General features: G+C 33.2%; 1 protein-coding gene across 3 annotated transcripts in view; it reads left to right on the top strand.

The window, feature by feature from the left end:
• ck (unconventional myosin-VIIa ck) overlaps nucleotides 1-22,521 on the top strand; it is a 361,748-nt gene that overhangs the window by 296,951 nt on the left and 42,276 nt on the right. The window lies entirely within an intron of this gene.

The following is a 22,521-nucleotide window of genomic DNA, read 5'->3' as shown; positions in this document are numbered from 1 at the left end:
CCAGCTGTTTTTACTTTTCTGAGATCAAAAGTTTAAGGATCCTTAGGGATCTAGCAGTATGGGCCTTTATTTATCAATTTCAAGACTCCTTCAATATTCCCTTCCTTGATATTCTTATAATTTGCAATGAATCTGATTTCAGCACAACTGTTTACCGTAACCCCTTTTTGTTTGTTTACTGCCTCATGGTAAGTCGTGTCACCTGACTAAGCAAAAAATGGCTTCTTTTTGCTATTCTGTGTTTCACACTCTCAAAGCTAGTTCCTCAGAACTTCTGCTTACTAGAGAACTCAATTATTTGAGATCATTTGCTATTGACTGAGAATTTTCTCACATGGTCATTGATAAAAACTTTAAAAAAACAAAAAAATAAAAAATAATAATCTGCTTACAATCAAAGAAGACATTCTGCTATTAGAAATAGCATTAATAACCTTGTCGTGCTTCCATTTTATCATTCTGTCAGTTATAAAATTGCATGGATTCTTCAGAAATTCGATTTTCAAGTCATTTTCTTGCCTATCAGTGAAATCCATGATTCGAATCTTAAAAGATTTCATTTCTAACTTAAATTCTTGAGGGATTTATAGCATATCATGTCAGTGTGGCTCAAGATACATTGGCCAAACTAAAAAGAGCGTTAAAATTTTGTATCAAGCAACACGAATCTTATGTCCGAAAAAGCAAAGTTAACAAATCTTCGATAGCTAATTATTGTTGGAAATTTAACCTCTTCGTCATCTGTAACATGTCTAGCACATTCAAGTGAAACTTCTGCAGGGCAGCCGTAATGTGTTGCTAGCGTTCTTCTACATTTTAAAACTTTTAAACATTTAAAACACTTTCTAAATTTATTTATACTTGTTTGAGTTTTTATTTTTGTTTGTTCTAATACCTCCTAGAGGGCAGAGCTAATCAGGCATTCTATTTCTAATTGAATTTCCCCTGTGTTTTATGAATATTCATGCCATTTTGCATAAGATACAAGACAGTGAGAGATGGCTTCAATGCCTACTCAGTGGAAAAAGAGAAAAAATGAGGTTGTGAATTGGAAAGACAAAAAGGATATACGTTTGATGAGTACAGTCCATAATAACTCGATCATTGATATTGAAACACGGAAAAGAACTGTAAAAAAAACAGTAATTGTAAAAGATTACAACAACAAAGTGGGAGGAGTGGACCACCTGGATCAGATGTTATCAAATTATCCTGCTGTGAGAAATAAGCAAAGATATTATCACTTTTCCATTATGCTTTTTATTTCCTTATAATTTTACTTAATATTCATTTACTACATTCATCCGCTTGGAAAGTTGTGGATGTACAGAGAAAACAACATTACACACTGCGAAAAACAGAGGACTGCTGGGGAGAAATTTTTGTGAGCAGGAGAGAATGTCAAAAGGGTTAATCATAATTTTGACTTTGAATCTGCAAAATCATTCGAAAAGCTTCTTCATTTGATGAATTGGATTTTCTTGAGGCTTTTCAAATTCACAAAGATCTATCTTGATTAGCTAATGACTTAAAAGTCCAACCCATCCCTTCCTAACACTTTTAAAATTCTATTAACTTAATTTTTGTTTTTGTTAATATTTTACCAATAGATGGTGCTATCGTTTTGCTTTACTGTGAAGTGTAAATATGACTTGTAAGCCCACTACTTTCCAGTCTTGCAGATTTCTTTGCTCCTGACAAAGAGGGACCTGTAAAAAGCTTTTACAGATGTAAAATATCAGTTGTTGTTGACAACTATAAAAGTTGTGGTAAAAATGACAATGCTGCATTTTGCTTCTGATCCTCTTCCTCGTTTAAAGTACTGTATATTCCGGCATGTAACGTGCGCTTTGAATACAAAAACTCGGATCCAAATTTACGTGTACGCATTATACTCTGGGTATATAAATGATAGATTTAAAAACATGTGATCATATGTCTAAAACTGTAAAAAATACAAATATTTAAAAAAAGAAGTAAATTAAAATTTAAATCTAAATCTGTAACTCAAAAATGATTTTTCATTTAAAAAAATTCTCATAACTCTTTATATCCAAATTTATTCATTTTGAATAGCAGTGTAGCTGGTTTAATGCTATGTATCACACATATCTTTATATATATATACATATATATATATAAAGCACTTCAGCTTGTCTGTAGTGCATTGCCCCCAAAAAAAGTAAGTTTGGATGAAAATTGTTGTCTGTGGCATTAATAACAATATAAAATGGAATTTAAATTTTTAATGCTATTTTAAAACATAACTGCTGCTTGTGTAGTAATTTCATCCAGCTACATTTCATGGTAACTCCACGAGCTACTATACTAAACTGGCAAATGAATATGCCATTTTTGAAGTTGAAAAAACTTACTCAAATTTATTATGGATTATTATTATTATTATTTATTATTTATTATTCCTTAAGAATGGTGGACTCTTCCACCAGAGATCAGCAACAGGCAGCTTGTCAGAACTTGGTCCTCAGGAAATAAGGTCTGCTGGATGTTTCTCTGAATGCACATAATTCTACTGGCAAGTCTGTATTAGTTCTTGGGCCTTTAGCACTCAGTTAGCAATGAAAATTTTGAGTAAATGTGAGGGATTCTGAAGCCTTGCTAACATTAAGATTGAGTCACACTACAGTCATATTTTACAAATGTCCAATTTCAGTAAAGTCACCACCCCTGTAACAAGCTATTCACGAGTTCACGACGTAGTACTGTCAGTGATTTTCGAGGGGCTATTCTGGATTTGCTGCAAAGAGCAAAAGTTAAATTGTCATTTCTACAGTGTAATAGGTGGCTGTTCCATATGCATGTTCTTAAGCATCTGAAAATCCACAAATTCGTATCTCAAAAGCACTGTCCTGTAAAACACATCTGCTTGCTTGTAAATTGTTCATAGATTGCGTGGAATGAATGGAAAGTTGCCATTCCTTAATTATTATCTTGGGCAGTGGATCGTTCCCATCAAGCTTCAATAACCAAGCATCAATTAAGTCTTTGAATGAAGATTTTTGCTTTTGTTATCCTTGAAAAAAAAAATAAAAAAACAGTCCTAATGGATCAAAGGTGTGAGCATTATCAAATAGCACTGTTCTCTTTTTGTAAGTAGTTGGTTTCTTGATTATTGATCTGTAAGAGAAACAATATACATTTGAATTCCATAATAATCCTAAAGTCATGGTGCTGTGATCGTCATTGAAATTACAGAAGGAGTATTCCTCTTGTCTATCCAGAAGCTGCATCAGATCAGGCTGATCAGCACACCATCTGTGCAGATACATAGTTCCATGTAATAATAATGCAATCAACTGCTATTGTAATTCTTGAGCCTGTATTAGAGTATGAGCTCCTGCCAATATGTCATCGACATAAAAATCTCTTTGTACTGTTTGTGCTGCTAACGAAATTTTTTTTTCTTTTGTCCTCTGCTAATTGGTTGAGTGTGTGTTGTAAGATACGGGGCATTGGAAGTACCATAAGTTACGGTCTTCAGTCTATAAATTTTAATTGGTTCTTTTTTACTACTCTTTGATATAGATGTGTAATGAATCTCTTTGATGCTCCATAATCAAAATCTGATGATACATCTTAACAATGTCTGCGATTGGGCAAATTTATGACTATGAAATCTACAAATAATATCAAATAGTTCATCTTGAACTTAACCCTCTATCCAGTAAAACATCATCTAGCAAAATTCCAATAGTCATAGGAGCAGTGACATTGAATTCTACCTTGACTTTAGAGTTAGGTTTATCTGGTCTGAAAACCCCATGATGAGAAAGGTAATATGAAAAACAAGAGTTATCCTTATCAGCAATTTCTTTGAAATGGCCTAATTTATTATATTCCTTAATAAAATCTTCATATAAAGGGTTTCATTGTGGGATTGCGAGCGAAGTGCTTAAGTAAATAATTCAGGCTTTTACTGGCAGTTGTTCTTGATTCGCCTAAAAGGTTAACCCCTTCCCCCATAATTGGCATTTCCACTACGTATCTGCCATCATCTTGCCAACAGTGCATGCGAAGAAAGTGCTCTTCACAAAATTCCTCTTCTGGTCTCTTCACTTGTTTTGCTTAATGAACCCATTCAATCTCCCAAACTTTTCTCAAATTGTCAGATAAATGATTCACAGTTTTAACAATGCCACAATAATTATCCATATTGCCTTGTTGTGATATGCATTCTGACCTGCTAGCGATATATCCAGAGTTCGTATGGTCCTTAAAAGTCCTTAGATTTTTTGGAATCGATTTTTGGTCCTTAAAAGTCCTTAATTTTGGCCAAAATCAGCAGGAGATCCTTAATTTTAATCATCTGAAATTTCTGTCTGTTTTTACGACTGCTATTTTGAGTGTGAATTAGCATTTTGAAGGAATATTTTTGGTGATTCACTGACGTATCTTTTAAATGGGTTCATGGGTTATAATTTATTTCTATTTCTATTTCTAATATAAGAGTGATGGGATACTTGAGGTTCTAAGCAAGAAGTGAAACATAAGCATAGCAAAATAAGCATAGCACATTATTTAATAAAAAGCCCTTAAACAACTTTTCGCTTTTGGGGATGTGAATTCTTTTATTAAACGGTTCTAAATTTGGCGACTTATCAACATTTGGCGATTTTAAGATCAGCTTCTATAGAAAATTTTTAATTCTGATAATTTTTCGACGATTTTTTTAAACATTGTAACATTGATAATTTTTTTTTAAATAATCATAATATATTGAAATTATATTTAAAAAATAATATTAAAAATCATTTTTATTTTTCGCTGTCATATTATAATGTTTCATTTTGGCAACTTATTATACAATATTTTGAATCTGAAAAATAAACAAGGTATAATACTATAAAGCATATTTTACGAAACAGCTCTTAGCAAAAGCAAAATTAGCTATGTAATTAATTAAAAAGTCTTCTTTTTAATTTTTTCATTTTAAGAGTTTTTTTTCATGTAATTTTCTCAGAGTATTTAGAATTCTTAGAATATGCATCAGTTTTTCTATATAAAATTAATTTTACATTTTTTCTTTCCCCCCCCCTTTTTTTCCAAACTATTTCTGCCCTTTTGCTGTTACAAAATTGGTAGGGATAATTTTTTTTTTTAGAATTTTAGACATTGCAGCTTGGAAAATTTAGAAGGATTTGAAGGCAAGATTTAAAGAGCCACGATTCTAGAAGATTCGAGAAATATGTGACAAAATGAAAAATGTCTCCATGGTATTAACATGTAATTGATGTATTTACAGAAAGTTTGCAATGAATATCTTACTTTTTGGAGAACGTCTGGAAGAACAATGAAAACATAATATTTGAATGTTTTACTTCTGATACTAGAATCTTAACATGTTTATCTTCCCTTTATTTTCTCTACTTTTCACTAGACACAAGCATGGAAAATATCAAAAATGCTTCTAATCTTATCACGTGGGCAGGCAGTATAGAAAGGAATTTTTTTTTAATTAATAAAGAAATTGAAAACGTACGATTTAAAAGATTAATTTAATATGACTTAATGCACCATACTCATAGCTGGCACGAGGCATTTTCGCACTTGACGTAATCTCTGTGGTCCTAAATTCTGTTGCCTAGTGCCTTTCTAAATGCATCCAATGCCAGCTCTAAATTCTAAAAGTTTTGCCATTTATAGATTTTGTTGTTCAGTGTGTCATTCAATTCTAAAAATTCTGCCACATCAGCTCTGTAACTGGCCTTTACCATATATATTTCATATTTCTTCTGAATATTCATATTACTAAAGAAATAAAATTAGCCGCTTTAACAGAAATCCGTAATTAAATCAAAAAATTCTAAAATGAAAGGGAAACGTGTTGAAGAAAGAAACTAAATACATAAAAAAAATTATTCTTCAAAGATATGTGCAGTTATTATTATATAAATTACCCAATTATTTATGATTTCAGACTTTACTGTAATTTCCCATTTCTATTTCCTCATATGATAGAGTTACTGAACCAACCCTCTGAGCAGCCAGGGTTTTCATTAAGAAAGCACAAATTTCCCAAAACTACTATGAGAACAAATTATGTTTTTGATTTTAATGTAAAAATTCTCCTGGCATTACATGCTGGATTTGTGTACTTTTGATATATTGCCTCAATTTTTTTGACATATTTTAATATGCATGTATATATACTTTCTTACAGATATCACAAAAATTATTCTAGACCGTATTTAGAGGGTTCAATTAAAACTAAACTGTATAATCTTTGACCGCTAGTCCACATTTTTAGTTTGAATCTGATTGTTCTTGTTTAATGATGTCACTGTGAGCTGTAATTGATTTTGTTAACATCACAACATGCCTTTATGTTTTAAGTTCTTTTTAAACAAGAGGCTTATTTAAAACTTTGTCTGATATTGCAGTTACTTTCAGACGTAGCGATAACATGCTTCATGTTTGTCGAGGGGTTTGGAGTATTTAACTTTTATCAGATCAAATTAACCCTCATCGGTACATTGTGGAGAGGTTGACAAGTTAGGAGATAAAGCACGCAGAAACTAGCAAGAGCATTGGTTTTTGCATATTGAGTCAAATCTCTCATTGTTAGAAAAGATGCCTAAAGAGAAGGAAATTGTTATAAACTAACCAAAATGTCTGGGAAAGCTTCAAATTAAAATGACGGATAAATATTTTGTTGAGTGTTGTTGTTACAAAACATAAATGTTTTGTAGCTTTTAATGTGTAATTATCCTAATATCATTTAAGAATCAATGTCATAAATTACATGAATTTTAACTGTGAAATTTTATTAGATTTTGATAAGGCTTTTTTAACAAATATTGTTAAAAAATAAAATTTAATAGTGGCCATGTAAATCCATAATGACTAAGGTTATTAACCTACCTAATTTAATTATTGATAAGTAACTGTTTACACTTGAAAATTTTCTCTACATATTAAAGCGAGTTATTGCCTTTCATTAATACTTACTGTGGTCAGGCCAACCAGCGGCCGAGCGGTAAAGACGCTGAACACTGGTAGTTCGGTCCAAGGTTCGAATCCCGTGAACGGGCTGGCTGCATGGGCGTTTTCATGGTTTTCCCCATGTGTAACGTGTTTACGAGCAAGTTTAACTTAGAAAGTCCTCCATGAAGGCATCCCTCCCTTTAGGCAGATAGCTCTTGTGTGCTTTGCCATAAATAATCCAATCCACTGTGGTCACAAGATAAAATACAAAAATCTAAAAATTCATTTGTAAAACGTATTCTTTGCATCTAGAGAGACTTAAAATAATACAAAACAACTTATCACCTCCAGGGCTTTAATGGCTTATTGGAACCTTAAAGTATATTAACTGGGTTACAACCCCTGGAACACTACACGAAGCTGCGACACTAACGGCATCAAAAAGAGCCTGACTGACTTTCAACACTTGCCAACCACGCGTACATCAGGCCTTTCAGGTTTGTTCGAATCAGCCGGTCTCTCTCTAGATTAGCAGCAGCAGTGACAACATTCAGTCTTTTGGTTATGAACCATGCTGATTATGATCTTACTTCTTATTTGAACTTATGCCGTTTGACAAAATCTACCTGCTATTTACGAAACCAAGTAGACTGACCAAGTATGTGACAAAATGAAGCATAAAAAAAATCAACGTAAAGCTGTTAGTAGAACATAAATGTCACTTATCTTCTTTCAAATATGTCCAACTATTATAAGTGTAAAATATTTAATGCTACTTGATAAATTGCATAAAGTTTATTTTATTCTCAGATTTATTAATACAGTCAAAAGTCGTTAATTCGGACATCCATAATCCGGAATGATCTATAATCCGGACCTCAAAGCTTCAAACTTTCTGCGCATGCGCGTAAGGCCTTTACGGCTGAGAATATGCTTGTGAGCGTGCGCAAAATACGTTTACGAGTGCGCGTTTAATGTATAACGGATGGTAAAAGCTAAGCTAAAATTATTTAATTATCTATTTCAGTTAATGTTGCAGATTGCGTTGTTCCGTAATCTTCGAATTGGATCCGGCTTATTATTTTTTGCAGACTGTTAGAGCAATTTTATGAAAGTAAGCTTGAACTTTCGATTATGTCAAATAGAATTTCTGATGTATATTTATTAATATGAAAATGATCTACAAAGCGAAAGTATGTTTTGAAGTTCATTAAACAAAATGTGGAATTGCTACAGAAAATGGATAAAGGCATATCCTTTCTTTATCTAAACTTTAAGGTTTGTTTATCTTTAACGCCACACAATGAATTGGAAGTTGATCTGTCAGCACTATCCTTATCTTCAGGGCAGATGTTTTTATTTTATTTGCTTACAATTCCTTATTAAATGTAGTATTTCATCTCGATGTACCCCATCTTTGATATGATTTAAATCAAATTCCTCGACATTATAATTCGCTTCCGATAGCGAAGAAAGTAATAGAGGTTGTTGAAAACGAAAAAATTTAAATTGACAAATTAGTCGGTATTCTCGACACAGCAATTATAGGACTTGAACAGCGGAACTTTGTAACTGAACAAGAAATTATGTCTGTTTAAAGAATTAAAGAGAATGTATTATCACATAAAAAACGAAGCAACTTAAACAACTTACATTGAAAGAAATGTTTAATAAAGTAAACAAATAAATATTAAGCTTTCTTTTTTGTAAATTTTGATACCCTTTAGATCATAATTGTTCTTTATTTCATAAATTACCGTTTCATATTTTTAATTTTATAATTTCTGCATGCCATCTTACCAGATTTAAACTGATGATCTATAATCTGGAAAAATCGATAATCCGGAATCGCCGAAGTCCCGACGAGTCCGGATTAACGACTTTTGACTGTAATTATCTTAATTAAATCATGTTTAATAATAATGCATACTATTTAGGGATATATTTTATTTTTAGGATAATATTACAAAAGTAAAATTCAGGCATAGGTAATATTTTTAATTGAATTTATTCAGTTCCCGTTTGCTCATAGGTCCTTAATTTTTTTCATTAATGGTCCTTAAAAGTCCTTAATTTTCCTGTGCAGAAATGTGTACGAACCCTGATATCCATAAACTGACTGCTATAAAATCTGCTCTTGCATATTTATTGTATTTGCTCCTAGTAAATTAAAAAATGCTTTGTTAAATAATAAAACATGTATTGGGCCAGGTTTATAAAACTTTGTACCACCTAAAACAATGGGTAGTAATTGCTTAAGATCAGGAATGTTTAGATATCTAGTAGGCGTTATGCAAGTTATATTTGGAACAAAAAATTGTAAGGTACAAGTAAAATCTCTAGTAGCATTAGTGACAGTTGCTATAGTATTTTCTGTAATATGCTGCACCATTGATGCCTGAAATAGAAGTGTTTATTTTTTCTTCTCTTCAAATTCAATAATTCCACACATTCTTTAGTAATGAAATTATATTGAGAACCAGAATCAAGCAAGGCCCTCAGTGAAATATATGTTCCATCAGCACCTTTCATGAAAATAATTGCAGTTGAAAGTAGCTGCTTGCATTTGGCTGCTTGTTAATGGAGTAAATGTATCTGCATTTGGAGAAAGATTACTATTAAATTTATTAGGCCTTGTGCTTTAATTTGATATGCCATTTGTGCTATTGAAATTTTGTTCACTTCCACAGTTCGGTGAAACTTCTGACATTTTGGTGAAACTTCTGACATTTTCTGCATGTATTAGAACTTTTGCTGTTCTTAATTCTGTGGACTGAAGATAAACAATTGAAACATAATTTTTTAGCCTTTACAAATTCAAATAATTTTGTGACTATTAAATTTAGTAATTGCACTCATTTCATCAACAAATATTCACCTTTAGAATAAATAAGTTTTTGAATTTTCTAAAAATGACGCAAGAGCTTTAGCATTAATTGAACACTTTTGTTCCCTTTGCAGAGGTTTGAAATGTGATAGGGTGTGAGTGTGTTCCTTCAGAAAGCATATCAGTTGTTTAGCTATTCTTATCTCATCTTTTTAAGTGATCTTTCCCACCAACAATGAGTAATTCTATCCAACTTTTCAACTAATAAGTAACCAATAAATATATGAGAAAATTCTTCGACCTCTTGCTCTAATGCTTTAGAGCAAGGATGTCAAACTCGCGGCCCACAACAAATATTTTTGCGGCCTGGCCAATATATCAGCAAATAATAATATATAATAATAAAATAACATATCGACGAAGAAAAAAATGAAATGTTTACTGCTAAGTAATTAACGATAATTTATTTAGTGTTGTTAGATTACTCACAGCGAGCTGACACACACACTACTTAAATTACAAATGCGTGTGAGTAGCTTGCGTTCAGCTACCTTCGGCTTTTGGGGGACACGTGCACTCAGAACTTATACGCATGCCCCGATAGCCGAATGTGGCCGAACTCATGGTCTCAGTTTTCCAATCATAGTTTTGTACGATATATTGGTGCATGCACTTTGCTTTATTATTAATTATTACTTAATTTCTATTGTTACGGATTTTCTCAATAAGTATTGACTCAGTACCCAGCCATATGCAAATGGAGGTGATCGAGATTCAGTGCAACTCAAATTTGAAAGCAAAATTCATTGAAGTGGGCGTGCCTGAATTTTACAAATATTTACCAGCCAGGTTTGAAAATACATGAAAATTCGCATATGAAATTATTTCCATGTTTGGTAGCACTTATCAGTGCGAGCAGTTATTTTCAGTCATGAAAGGTAATAAGTCTCCTATTAGAAACCGTATTAATGATGCTCACCTTGGGTCAGCGTTGAAAGTTATAACTGCAAACAAAATTTCTCCCGAAATAGGAAAAATAATAGCAGAGAAGAGATGTCAAGTATCAGGACGTAAACATTAAATTTTTTTTGCTCTTTTCTATATAAATATATATATATGTTTATTATTGTATTATTCGAAATAAATCTACGTTTCTATGAATATTGACTTTTTTTTTTTTTTTCGGCTCGCCTAAAGTTAAACCTTGCTTGTTTGGCCCAAGTGTACCTATGAGTTTGACATCCCTGCTTTAGAGGATTGCAAACATTCATGTACATTTTCAATAAATTTTGAAAGTCTTTTTTAATAAAAGCAGTCTCTTTTTTTCAGGGGAGGGGAGGTATAGAAATTAACTTCTTTATTTTAGAACTGATTAAATTTTTGGTTGGAATAACATTCCACCAATAAACTCCATGCTGTGTCATAATTGGAATGGAATGAATAATATTTAATGCATCTGCCTTACAAGAATTCTTCAAATACAGTCAAAAGTCGTTAATTCGGACACCCATAATCCGGAATGATCTATAATCCGGACCCCAAAGCTAAAATCTTTCTGCGCATGCGCCGTATTGACGCATGCGCATAGGCGTTTTACTCGTGCGCGCAAGATATTTACGTCTGCGCAAGTGCAAACTACGTTTTTGCGTGCGCGTTTAATATATAACGGACGGTATAAGCTAAAATTATCTAATTATCTATTTCAGTTAATGTTGATGATTGTGTTGTTTCTTAATCTTCGAATTGGATCCGGCTTATTATTTTTTGCAGACTGTAAGAGCAATTTTCTAAAAGTAAGCTTGAACTTTCGATTATGTCAAATAGAATTTCCGATGCTGGAGCTCCCAAAGGATCTAGAAAATGAAAGTATGTTTCGATGTCCATCAAACAAAAAACGAATTGCTACCAAAAATGGATAAAGGCATATTCTTTGTTTATCTAACCGTTCCGAAATCTATTTATCAATTTCACGCTGCTTTGCGCGGGGGGGGGACGTCGCGGCGCGCAATGGACTGGAAGTTGATTTGTCAACACTATCGTTATCTTCAGGGCAGATGTTTTTATTTTGTTCGGCTTATAATTCCTTACTAAATGTAGTATTTAATTTCGATGTACTCCGTCTTTGATATGATTTAAATCAAATTCCTCCTCATTATAAATATCACGAACACAAATCAAATAGTTTTCTGGTTGCAATTTTCTAATTTCGGCTATGCGTAAGGTATGCTTTACGCATCCGCGCGTTGAAAGAAATGTTTAATAAAGTAAACAAATAAATATTAGGCTTCTTTTTTGGTAAATTTTGATACCCTTTAGATCATAATTGCTCATTATTTTATAAATTACGGTTTCATATTTTTAATTTTATAATTTCTGCATGCCATCTTACCAGATTTAAACTGATGATCTATAATCCGGAAAAATCGATATTCCGGAATCGCCGAAGTCCCGACGAGTCCGGATTAAAGACTTTTGACTGTAGTGCAGTTTTCGGGTTTTACTTCATTTATCATTTTTGTGCACGGATGTGGAAAATAAATGCTCAAAATCAATCCACTCATCAGTTTTCCCACTAAATTTGGGATGCAACAATTGAGGCAACTTAATATCCAAAGCAGTTATATATTTTTACTCAAACCATTTTCATTTGAAGAAATGATCCCCAAAATTTTTCTTTTAATTTGTATATAAATTTCATGAGAGTGTCTACTATATTTTCTTTTTCCTTAATGAATTAGTTAATTTCTTTTCCTCACAATCTGCAAATAAAGAATGAAAATTGTTACATAATTCCTTTTTAAATTCTAATATTTTTTATTTGTATAGCTCCAATAAGGAAATATCTGCTTCATCAACTGTTAAATTAACCTTGTTTTCAAACTTTGTAATGCTACCTTCTAAGCTCTTTATATCAGTTTTAATCATTTTCAGTTCACTCATGATGAAGAAGCAAATAATTTCCCACATACCATGATTGCAGACTTCTCGTCAGCAAAAACTGGAAACGAACAATGGTGCAGTATCCAATCTTGATTGTTGATTGTATCCAGTCAAACAAAACCAAAAGCATTCTGAAATTCCTATATAGAGTTGTGCATAATCCAAATAAAACAAAAGCATTCCAAACTTTCTTTAGCAATTCTATCATTAACATCCATTTCGGCAGACTAAAAATTTTCATACAATGCATGCATGAGTTACCCTTACAAATAACTCAAAATTAACAAAAAGTGAACTGCAGTATTGCTGTTTTGTTTTACAATTCTAATCACATGGGAGCCATCTTTCCAAGCAATGGCTGCACTCGATCAACAATAACAACAAATTAAAAAAAAAAAAAAAACTGAGCGAGCGGGTTGCTGTAATGAAAATACGTGCCATGGAAGGCACTATGAAGATAAAACATGAAGTAATTTTAGAGCTAAACTAAAGGCGTTTACGCGTGCACGTAAGACCTTTACGACTGCGCATATGCGTGTGCACAAGCGCAGAATACATTTTCGCGTGCGCGTTTAAGGTATAACGTACGGTATAAGCTAAAATTATCTAATTATCTATTTCAGTTAATGTTGATGATTGCGTTGTTCCTTAATCTTCGAATTGGTTGCGGCGTATTATTTTTTGCAGACTGTAAGAATAATTTTATAAAAGTAAACTTGAACTTTCGATTATGTCAAATAGAATTTCCGATGCTGGAGCTCCCAAAGGATCTACAAAACAAAAGTATGTTTTGATGTCCGTCAAGCAAAAAGTGGAATTGCTGCAAAAAATGGATAAAGACATAAAGAAGGTGACAGAGAGGTTAGTGAAAACGAAAAAATTTCGATTGAAAAGTTAGTCGGTATTCTCGGCACAGCAATTACGGGACTTGAACAGCAGAACTTTGTAACTAAACAAGAAATTATGTCTTTATGTCTGTTTATAGAATTAAAGAGAAAGTATTATCACATAAAACAAAGCAACTTAAACAACTTACATTGACAGAAATGTTTAATAATTTAAACAAATAAATATTAAGCTTTTTTTTTTTTTTTTTTTTTTTTTTGTAAATTTTGATACCCTTTAGATCATAATTGTTCTTTATTTCATTAATTACGGTTTCATACTGATTCAGAAGTCAAACAACAAAAATCAGCGTTAATTCACAAAATTTTCACAGGACTAGTTTCGATGGTTTTACCGAACCATCATCTTCAGCTGCAAAACCGCAAATTAACGAGATAGGAAATAATGTTTAGATAAGATAAGAAAGCCTGGACAAGAATAAGCAAGTGGCGCCATCTGTTGGCGAAACCAGAACTAAAACATAATTTCTCTAAAAGCCGAAGGCAAATTTGGATTGGAATTAGGATCGTTAACTAGAACAGAAAGATTTTTATGAATGTGAAATGCCTCTAGAAAATCCAGTTCTCCAATGGAAGATGTTTTTTGAATAATTTTGGCAGCAGAAAAATTGAAAGTGTGATTTTCGGACCAACAATGTTGAGCAACAGAAGACTTCTGTGTTTCCTTTTTTCTAACATATGCCTCATGTTCTTTGACGCGAAATTTTAAGGCTCTCTTAGTTTGGCCAATGTAAATTAAACCGCACTGGCAAGGAATCCTATAAATACCCCAGGAATTCATATCCGGAATGGGGTCCTTGAGTATAGAAGTTGGAATTTTATTGATGGGAGAGTAAACAACCCGAAAGTTAAATTTCTGCAAAATATGAGCAACTTTATAGCTAATTGATGGAAAGAAGGGAATGACAACAGAATTTTTATAATCTCCTAAAATAAGAGTGTGGCTTTTAGTGTGTTGAGATGAGAATTTTTTAACTGCTTGATTAATAATGTTGGGTGAAAAGCCCCTGTCAATAGCTATTGCTTTTAAATAATTTAGTTCTTCATCAAGGGCTAGTTTGGAGGAGCAAACTTGAAGAGCACGGAAAACATAGGAATAAAATGAAGCTAACTTTTGTTTAGTCGGATGACATGATTTAAAGTGTGGTGGAAGGCAAACCGATGAAGGTTTACGGTAAACTGTAGTACTGAAGTTGGATGTGTTACGTGTGACCAGAATGTCGAGAAACGGAAGAGAATTGCAAGTCTCAAGTTCAAAAGTGAACTGAATAGCAGGATCAATAGAATTCATTGTTGAAAGAACTCTATTTAAATCATCTTTATTACCTTCAAACAGGGTAAAAGTATCGTCTACGTAGCGGAACCATGCCGGGAAGTTTAAAGTTTCAAACAATTTTGATTCATAATAATGCATGTAGATATCAGCCAGGATGGGACTGAGGGGGCTTCCCATGGCTAATCCCTCAGTTTGCTTGTAATATTTATTTTGGAAAACAAAATGTGTTTGTTTCAAACAGAGTTGAGTGAGAGAAATTAGCTCATCAATTTCGATGCAAGAGAAATGAAATTCGTGAAGTCTGGTTTCTAGACATCTTAATGCACCCTCCACTGGGACATTGGTGAATAATGATTTTACATCAAAAGAAACCATCAGTAAATTACGAGGAGAAATGTTTTTAACCTTTTTTACAAACTCTATTGAATTTTTTATGGTGTAAATGTTATTGTCTAATAGAGTGGAAAATCTAGAAACTAAATATTTAGCTAATGGATACGAGGCAGTACCTAAATTTGATACAATAGGGCGGAAAGGAATACCACTTTTATGAATTTTGGGAAGAGCATATAATCTGGCACAATTCGCAACAGATGGGATAAGCGAATGTTTGAAGTTGCTTGAAATGATTTGCGAAGATTTGATCGCAGTTTTAATTTTGGATAAGTCCGAAGGTGAAGGATCTTTAGGGATCGGATTATATGGTCCTTCGTTTAAGAGTTTAGTGACACCATCGATGTAAGTGTTCTTATCCATGACGACTATCTGGCCACCTTTGTCGGCCTTTGAAATGACAATATCCGGGTTAGAATGAATCTCGCGCATTGTAGCTCTTTCTCTCGCAGTTAGATTTGGTTTCAAAGGTTTATTATTGAATTTCACATTATGAGCGATAAGATGCCTAATCATTTCTTTCTGTGAATCTGAAACTTTACTGAACTTGAAAGCTTTTTCGATAGGAGCCAAAATCTTTGGAATCGAGGGTTTACGGGTTTGTGAGAAGTTAAAATTATATTTTAGAATTCTCTCTTGTTCTTCTGAAAGACTAACATTAGAAATATTAACTATTGGCTTGATGTTTACAATGGGAAGATTTTTTGAACTACTTGAACTGGAAGACTGTAAAAGAAGTTTTTCGAATTTAACTGCAAGGGTGTTTTTATGACGGTTAACTGCATTCTCCGTTCTAGACCAAGACTTTTGTTCAAGGGCAGTGAATTTTGGATAAGTTTTAGCGAGTTCCAGATGAAGCTTATAGAGTTCATGTTCAATTTTGGACAATTGTTGACGTGTATCCCTTATCACGGACCGAAGTAAGGCAAGTTTGCAATTTAACAGAATTTTTGAAACGCGACTCGAAGGTTTTTGATTAGATTTGATTTGAATAAAATTGGGGATCAATTTTTTACATTTACATTTAAGTAAAAAGTCAAGATGATTCAGGAATTTTTGCCGTTTCAGGCGTAATTTAGTGAAACGATTAACGGATGAAGGCATGATAAACAATGCAGAAAATCAAACTAAATTAACTGAGCAATAATAAAGTACACACAAAATAGCAGAAAAATCCCTCACTGAAATGAATAGAAAACAAAATGTTTGTAAGCAAAATGCATGAAATCAGACAAGCAAAGCACAATATCCAAATGTACAAAACATAAACATAACTTGAAAATTGCAAAAATGTACTCACCGAAACTCCTACAATCACAAAATGGCGGCCACACCACGTGCAAAAAAGAAAGCAAAATGTAAGCCTGTTTGGGGCTTCTATAATTAAGACATAATAACACGCCGAATAAATACTGATTCAGAAGTCAAACAACAAAAATCAGCGTTAATTCACAAAATTTTCACAGGACTAGTTTCGATGGTTTTACCGAACCACCATCTTCAGCTGCAAAACCGCAAATGAACAAGATAGGAAATAATGTTTAGATAAGATAAGAAAGCCTGGACAAGAATAAGCAAGTGGCGCCATCTGTTGGCGAAACCAGAACTAAAACATAATTTCTCTAAAAGCCGAAGGCAAATTTGGATTGGAATTAGGATCGTTAACTAGAACAGAAAGATTTTTATGAATGTGAAATGCCTCTAGAAAATCCAGTTCTCCAATGGAAGATGTTTTTTGAATAATTTTGGCAGCAGAAAAATTGAAAGTGTGATTTTCGGACCAACAATGTTGAGCAACAGAAGACTTCTGTGTTTCCTTTTTTCTAACATATGCCTCATGTTCTTTGACGCGAAATTTTAAGGCTCTCTTAGTTTGGCCAATGTAAATTAAACCGCACTGGCAAGGAATCCTATAAATACCCCAGGAATTCATATCCGGAATGGGGTCCTTGAGTATAGAAGTTGGAATTTTATTGATGGGAGAGTAAACAACCCGAAAGTTAAATTTCTGCAAAATATCTGCAACTTTATAGCTAATTGATGGAAAGAAGGGAATGACAACAGAATTTTTATAATCTCCTAAAATAAGAGTGTGGCTTTTAGTGTGTTGAGATGAGAATTTTTTAACTGCTTGATTAATAATGTTGGGTAAAAAGCCCCTGTCAATAGCTATTGCTTTTAAATAATTTAGTTCTTCATCAAGGGCTAGTTTGGAGGAGCAAACTTGAAGAGCACGGAAAACATAGGAATAAAATGAAGCTAACTTTTGTTTAGTCGGATGACATGATTTAAAGTGTGGTGGAAGGCAAACCGATGAAGGTTTACGGTGAACTGTAGTACTGAAGTTGGATGTGTTATGTGTGACCAGAATGTCGAGAAACGGAAGAGAATTGCAAGTCTCAAGTTCAAAAGTGAACTGAATAGCACGTAACACATCCAACTTCAGTACTACAGTTTACCGTAAACCTTCATCGGTTTGCCTTCCACCATACTTTAAATCATGTCATCCGACTAAACAAAAGTTAGCTTCATTTTATTCCTATGTTTTCCGTGCTCTTCAAGTTTGCTCCTCCAAAGTAGCCCTTGATGAAGAACTAAATTATTTAAAAGCAATAGCTATTGACAGGGTCTTTTCACCCAACATTATTAATCAAGCAGTTAAAAAAATTCTCATCTCAATACACTAAAAGCCACACTCTTATTTTAGGAGATTACAAAAATTCTGTTGTCATTCCCTTCTTTCCATCAATTAGCTATAAAGTTGCACATATTTTGCAGAAATTTAACTTTCGGGTTGTTTACTCTCCCATCAATAAAATTCCAACTTCTATACTCAAGGACCCCATTCCGGATATGAATTCCTGGGGTATTTATAGGATTCCTTGCCAGTGCGGTTTAATTTACATTGGCCAAACTAACAGAGCCTTAAAATTTTGTGTCAAAGAACATGAGGCATATGTTAGAAAAAAGGAAACACAGAAGTCTTCTGTTGCTCAACATTGTTGGTCCGAAAATCACACTTTCAATTTTTCTGCTGCCAAAATTATTCAAAAAACATCTTCCATTGGAGAACTGGATTTTCTAGAGGCATTTCACATTCATAAAAATCTTTCTGTTCTAGTTAACGATCCTAATTCCAATCCAAATTTGCCTTCGGCTTTTAGAGAAATTATGTTTTAGTTCTGGTTTCGCCAACAGATGGCGCCACTTGCTTATTCTTGTCCAGGCTTTCTTATCTTATCTAAACATTATTTCCTATCTTGTTCATTTGCGGTTTTGCAGCTGAAGATGATGGTTCGGTAAAACCATCGAAACTAGTCCTGTGAAAATTTTGTGAATTAACGCTGATTTTTGTTGTTTGACTTCTGAATCAGTATTTATTCGGCGTGTTATTATGTCTTAATTATAGAAGCCCCAAACAGGCTTACATTTTGCTTTCTTTTTTGCACGTGGTGTGGCCGCCATTTTGTGATTGTAGGAGTTTCGGTGAGTACATTTTTGCAATTTTCAAGTTATGTTTATGTTTTGTACATTTGGATATTGTGCTTTGCTTGTCTGATTTCATGCATTTTGCTTACAAACATTTTGTTTTCTATTCATTTCAGTGAGGGATTTTTCTGCTATTTTGTGTGTACTTTATTATTGCTCAGTTAATTTAGTTTGATTTTCTGCATTGTTTATCATGCCTTCATCCGTTAATCGTTTCACTAAATTATGCCTGAAACGGCAAAAATTCCTGAATCATCTTGACTTTTTACTTAAATGTAAATGTAAAAAATTGATCCCCAATTTTATTCAAATCAAATCTAATCAAAAACCTTCGAGTCGCGTTTCAAAAATTCTGTTAAATTGCAAACTTGCCTTACTTCGGTCCGTGATAAGGGATACACGTCAACAATTGTCCAAAATTGAACATGAACTCTATAAGCTTCATCTGGAACTCGCTAAAACTTATCCAAAATTCACTGCCCTTGAACAAAAGTCTTGGTCTAGAACGGAGAATGCAGTTAACCGTCATAAAAACACCCTTGCAGTTAAATTCGAAAAACTTCTTTTACAGTCTTCCAGTTCAAGTAGTTCAAAAAATCTTCCCATTGTAAACATCAAGCCAATAGTTAATATTTCTAATGTTAGTCTTTCAGAAGAACAAGAGAGAATTCTAAAATATAATTTTAACTTCTCACAAACCCGTAAACCCTCGATTCCAAAGATTTTGGCTCCTATCGAAAAAGCTTTCAAGTTCAGTAAAGTTTCAGATTCACAGAAAGAAATGATTAGGCATCTTATCGCTCATAATGTGAAATTCAATAATAAACCTTTGAAACCAAATCTAACTGCGAGAGAAAGAGCTACAATGCGCGAGATTCATTCTAACCCGGATATTGTCATTTCAAAGGCCGACAAAGGTGGCCAGATAGTCGTCATGGATAAGAACACTTACATCGATGGTGTCACTAAACTCTTAAACGAAGGACCATATAATCCGATCCCTAAAGATCCTTCACCTTCGGACTTATCCAAAATTAAAACTGCGATCAAATCTTCGCAAATCATTTCAAGCAACTTCAAACATTCGCTTATCCCATCTGTTGCGAATTGTGCCAGATTATATGCTCTTCCCAAAATTCATAAAAGTGGTATTCCTTTCCGCCCTATTGTATCAAATTTAGGTACTGCCTCGTATCCATTAGCTAAATATTTAGTTTCTAGATTTTCCACTCTATTAGACAATAACATTTACACCATAAAAAATTCAATAGAGTTTGTAAAAAAGGTTAAAAACATTTCTCCTTGTAATTTACTGATGGTTTCTTTTGATGTAAAATCATTATTCACCAATGTCCCAGTGGAGGGTGCATTAAGATGTCTAGAAACCAGACTTCGCGAATTTCATTTCTCTTGCATCGAAATTGATGAGCTAATTTCTCTCACTCAACTCTGTTTGAAACAAACACATTTTGTTTTCCAAAATAAATATTACAAGCAAACTGAGGGATTAGCCATGGGAAGCCCCCTCAGTCCCATCCTGGCTGATATCTACATGCATTATTATGAATCAAAATTGTTTGAAACTTTAAACTTCCCGGCATGGTTCCGCTACGTAGACGATACTTTTACCCTGTTTGAAGGTAATAAAGATGATTTAAATAGAGTTCTTTCAACAATGAATTCTATTGATCCTGCTATTCAGTTCACTTTTGAACTTGAGACTTGCAATTCTCTTCCGTTTCTCGACATTCTGGTCACACGTAACACATCCAACTTCAGTACTACAGTTTACCGTAAACCTTCATCGGTTTGCCTTCCACCACACTTTAAATCATGTCATCCGACTAAACAAAAGTTAGCTTCATTTTATTCCTATGTTTTCCGTGCTCTTCAAGTTTGCTCCTCCAAACTAGCCCTTGATGAAGAACTAAATTATTTAAAAGCAATAGCTATTGACAGGGGCTTTTCACCCAACATTATTAATCAAGCAGTTAAAAAATTCTCATCTCAACACACTAAAAGCCACACTCTTATTTTAGGAGATTATAAAAATTCTGTTGTCATTCCCTTCTTTCCATCAATTAGCTATAAAGTTGCAGATATTTTGCAGAAATTTAACTTTCGGGTTGTTTACTCTCCCATCAATAAAATTCCAACTTCTATACTCAAGGACCCCATTCCGGATATGAATTCCTGGGGTATTTATAGGATTCCTTGCCAGTGCGGTTTAATTTACATTGGCCAAACTAAGAGAGCCTTAAAATTTCGCGTCAAAGAACATGAGGCATATGTTAGAAAAAAGGAAACACAGAAGTCTTCTGTTGCTCAACATTGTTGGTCCGAAAATCACACTTTCAATTTTTCTGCTGCCAAAATTATTCAAAAAACATCTTCCATTGGAGAACTGGATTTTCTAGAGGCATTTCACATTCATAAAAATCTTTCTGTTCTAGTTAACGATCCTAATTCCAATCCAAATTTGCCTTCGGCTTTTAGAGAAATTATGTTTTAGTTCTGGTTTCGCCAACAGATGGCGCCACTTGCTTATTCTTGTCCAGGCTTTCTTATCTTATCTAAACATTATTTCCTATCTTGTTCATTTGCGGTTTTGCAGCTGAAGATGATGGTTCGGTAAAACCATCGAAACTAGTCCTGTGAAAATTTTGTGAATTAACGCTGATTTTTGTTGTTTGACTTCTGAATCAGTATTTATTCGGCGTGTTATTGTGTCTTAATTACGGTTTCATATTTTTAATTTTAGAATTTCTGTATGCCATCTTACGAGATTTAAACTGATGATCTATAATCCGGAAAAATCGATAATCCGGAATCGCCGAAGTCCCGACGTGTCCGGATTAACGACTTTTGACTGTATTAAAAAATTCCCCCTTTTATAACCGTAATGCTGCTTAAACATAGACAGTTTTCTGATTTATATTTTTTTACTGTTTTTGTTTGAAAAAGGGGTGAAATTACGATGTAATAATCTCTGAAAATATCAAAATGGTATTTAATCTGAATTCTTTTCAATCGAAGAATGCAGAGCTGATGGAAAAATAATTATCAAAGAAATTGAAAGATTTTGGAAAGTTTTCTAAACTCAGTAAATATGGTAAAACTTTGTTTATTGAATAAACTTTGTTTAAAAGAATTTTTTCTGCCATATGTCTAATGGTACTTACAATAAAATTCTGTGATTATTAATTTGATCTTTAAGAAAGGATATGTGTGAAAAATCTCAAAAAAGAAAAATCTCACTTTAATATTTAGGTATTTTATGTCATAGCTTTCAGCATATCTATATCTGTGCTGTGTAATATATGCACGTCGGTTCACTATAACTAATAGCCCAGAAGGGCTATTAGTTTCAAAGAGGCATTTTGTGTCGGTTCACTATAAACATTGTATCACTTTTTAAATTGTTGCTGCCAAATATTATCACCCTGTAATATATTTAAAAAAAATTAAATAATGAGGAATCTGCATGAATGTATGTGTGTTTCTCACACTGTGAAAAATTGATGGTACCTAGAGCCATCAAATTTTGAATAGCATAATCCTTCACTCAAACATGGGCACCTAGAAGCCCGAATTTTGAATTTGTTTTATTATCTTTTTCATGTTTTGTAAAACTTTAACAAATTTGGGATTAACTAAATGATTTCAAAGCAAGCAATGGCAGCACTGTACGAGGAAAAAAAGCATCTTTTTTCCGCAGTGTGCGAGACTGTCTGTGGAAAATTCTA

Source organism: Stegodyphus dumicola, chromosome X2 (assembly GCF_044657685.1).
Source record: "Stegodyphus dumicola isolate Sdum_Otavi_A_Nest chromosome X2, ASM4465768v1".
NCBI classification, from domain to species: Eukaryota; Metazoa; Arthropoda; class Arachnida; order Araneae; family Eresidae; genus Stegodyphus; species Stegodyphus dumicola.
This window is presented reverse-complemented; position numbering and strand designations above follow the sequence as displayed.